Source organism: Solea senegalensis, linkage group LG3 (genome assembly GCF_019176455.1).
Source record: "Solea senegalensis isolate Sse05_10M linkage group LG3, IFAPA_SoseM_1, whole genome shotgun sequence".
NCBI lineage: Eukaryota > Metazoa > Chordata > Actinopteri > Pleuronectiformes > Soleidae > Solea > Solea senegalensis.
Window position 1 is genome coordinate 157501 of NC_058023.1, and position 3342 is coordinate 160842.

The following is a 3342-nucleotide window of genomic DNA, read 5'->3' on the forward strand; positions in this document are numbered from 1 at the left end:
CAAAACAACGTCTATGATCCCAGCTTCTTAAATGTGAACATAGTACAGTATTGTGTAGAGAACTTGCTCATCTATGACAGTGAGTGCTCAATATCTGGCTGTGGACAACATGAGGACATTGTCTGCTGAGGGTTGAGAGACCCTGGTGAACATGGTTCTGACCCAAAATAATGGACTGTGAAAACAACCAGCTAAACAATTAATGACAATAAAAAGAGAACACAAACTACACAACAGTGTTGTCTTAATAATGACTTTGGTTAACCACCCTGAAACCTACGACATGGAGCCAAAATGAGTACAGTCAAGCCGTTTAATGTATACTGCAAGCACATAATAATACACGATCCCTCTATAAAAATGAATCCCTGTACATTATCATCACAACGTAAGACAAGCAAAGGCATAAGTCGTGACGCACGTTACACAGGACTTCTACCGTTATGTATTTTGGGAACAGGAGTCTCATTGTGACGCGACAGAAAGCGCATTGTTTTATTGCTATAGTATAGTCACAGTTCGATGCCATTGTTCTTGTCGAACCACAACCACAATAAAAATCCATGTGTTGTGCGGTTGCTTCCCAGTGAGTTTGTCGGTGCTGCAGTCAGTCCTGCCGGTAGGGGTGTGGAGGGGACAGCGCCGCTATTATGTTACCACAACTCCAACCCTGGTGCTGTCGCCATTTTCATAGCGCTTTTCTCAGGACGGCGAGACAACCGTGTGTAACCAGGGAAGCCTCGCCACGGGAAGAAAAGCCCCGAGATTGCATTCAATCGCCTCTATCACACAGTCTACCTTAAGTATAACTCTGTCGGTACAGTCTGTGTTGTTACCACTGCGTTTGTTTGACGAATTCGTCGAAAGCAGAGCCAATGCTAATCGGCTAGCACCAATGGCCTCTTGAAACGGAGCAGGCTACACGTTTGAAAGGAGAGGTCCTCGGAGCGAAGTCAACAAAACCGAAGCGTAAAACGTGATCGAAATCGCTCTTCAGTGGACAGCGAATGCGGCATTCGGCGTATTCTAGTTTTCTGACACGAATAAATACCAAAAAATAATCATCGCGGCAGGTGGAAAAATGCAAGCGTTAACAAGCGGAAGCTAACGGCATAATGCGTAGTAGAGGGCTGAAGTTAGCAGAATGGGCTAGCACAGACACGAAAGTGGATTAATACAATACTCGTCACAGACAGGAAAGAGAGAGAAAGAAAGACACAGAGGGAGAGAAAGACGGAGAGAACTCCTCGGGGAAAAACCAAACGGCAACGCGTTTGAGGTCAAGCGGAGAACAAACAAGTTGCGACAATTGCGTTCACCACGGCTCGGTTTGCCCATTGAGATCAAAATTGTATGACTGGCTGCGAGATGCCCAAACGGAACATCCCCTCCCCCACGCTTGCAGTATTTGAACCCAAGGCTCCCCGCATCTAAATGGAGTGATCGCGAAATGTACATTTTTAAGTCCAAGTATAACAAAAACGACAGGCGTCACTATCTCGCGTGACATTTGTTCTATTTTTGCTTCAACTTGTCACAGATGCAAGATTCTATAAACGCTCCGCAGCCTATGAGATTACTGCGCAATGCAACGAGGCATTTAAGTTATTTTAACAGCTGGTCTTGCTTTGGGTCGACTTGGGCGCAGAGTTATCGCCGTCACTTATCTGTGTTAATGGAAACGCTCATTGTTCTGGTTTTTGAAAGGTGGCATTGTATAGATTTAGCTGAACGGAAATAATGCCCCAATGCACTGGGTAAGCAGGATGGGAGGCACCACGACAAATATGTTTGTAAAAAAAAAAAAACGTTACATGTTCGTTGTTCTCTGTGAGTAATAAATGTGTTTGACACCGTAGGCAGGAAATAAGGTTATGAAGAAAAAAAAACTGGCGCAAATGCCAACGGCTGCAGGAACAGTGACCGAAGCTAACGCACTGTAAATCGAGTAGCTGGAAATAAAAAGCGGGGAGCGTGACTTTAAGAGGCAAAACTATTTACATTATAACAGACCAAACCGTGCGCAACATTGCCCGCAGTGTCACTGTGTCAAACTTAACATCACGCGAGTCCCCCACTGTCGCTATTTATATTCAGTCGACGTACAAAAACATTAATATGTCGTATTTTTGAGGACACATTTACTGCTGATAATGTTGTTGACTGGCTCTGCTCTGACGAAAACGCTACGTTAGGCTATGGGTTTAATTGCAGCGTTTTCCTTGACATAACCGCTAACGCCAATTTGTCATCATCGTTTGTGATGTTTAAACTACATTGGCGCATAGAATCTGAATACGTTTGCGTTACATTTAAGCTGAAACTGTGAGTGACGTATCGTCGCTACAGCGAAAACTCAAGAGCCCTGTTCTGTGTCAAGCTAATTTGAGCTAAGTAGCATGCGCTACCTAGCAAGTGGTCTCTTGGCTCCCCAACTTGACACTTGTATTGGACGCGTGCGTCACCTATTTAGCGGTTTTTAATTTCTGATTAAGGCTGGTGTGAGGGCGAAGCATCCACGAGACCCGAACTTAAAACGTTTAGCTGCTAAGATAAACTCAGCTGATACTACAACTACGTTAGCCAGCATCAGCATGATGTGCCTAGCCAAGCTAACTAAAGCCAACAATAGCCTTCCAGGTCGGATTTGTACTCTGGCTACAATTAACTCCAAATGCACCTTTTCTTACCTTTTTATGTCCACTCTGGAGGATCTCAGTAGCGAAAAGGGGGACCTGGGTGAGACCCCCGTCGCTTTCCACACAGACTCCACAACCAAAACAATACTTGTGTCCACACTGCGGATCCCTAGCAAAGCTTTAAAATGTTTGTATATCAACGAGTCCTCTACAGTCTATTCCTTTGAAAAATCCGCTGCCTCTTGTTGTTCACGGGAGCCCAAATTTGGACTAAAAAATCAACGAGAAACCGTTAAAACTGTGCCTTAGTGAACGGCGACTTTTAGAAATTAGATCCCCTCAGACCAGTCTCTTTTCCCTTTGCAAAAATGGCGGCCCTGCTAGGACTGCCGAGACTCCGCCTCCCCCACGAGCCCCCCCCCTCCCTCCCCTTTACTAAACCCGAGCCCCGCCTCCACACACTGCGGGGCTACACTCCCGGTTTCACAGGGGCGCCGTGGCCGCGCATACATGCGCGTACGTGACAGCGAGCGCTCTCTCAAGCCGCTGCTATTTCTGTCGGCAACGCTCTGGATTAAACTTGTGCGAGAGGAAAAATGCATTATTAATGGAAGAAATAATGCAGTAACAACCATGTATTTACGTTATACATGTCCGTTTAAATGTCTGACGTCATATACACTCACCAGCCACTTTATTAGGT

The 3342-nt window shown here is 45.5% G+C and overlaps 1 protein-coding gene across 1 annotated transcript in view; it reads right to left on the bottom strand.

The window, feature by feature from the left end:
* The window catches only part of kmt2e (lysine (K)-specific methyltransferase 2E), a 27024-nt gene extending 24002 nt beyond the window's left edge, over positions 1–3022 (bottom strand). The window contains 1 exon segment of the mRNA XM_044021692.1: positions 2691–3022. The gene's annotated coding sequence lies outside the window, so the exon portion shown is untranslated.
* Between the last annotated feature and the right edge of the window lie 320 nt (positions 3023–3342).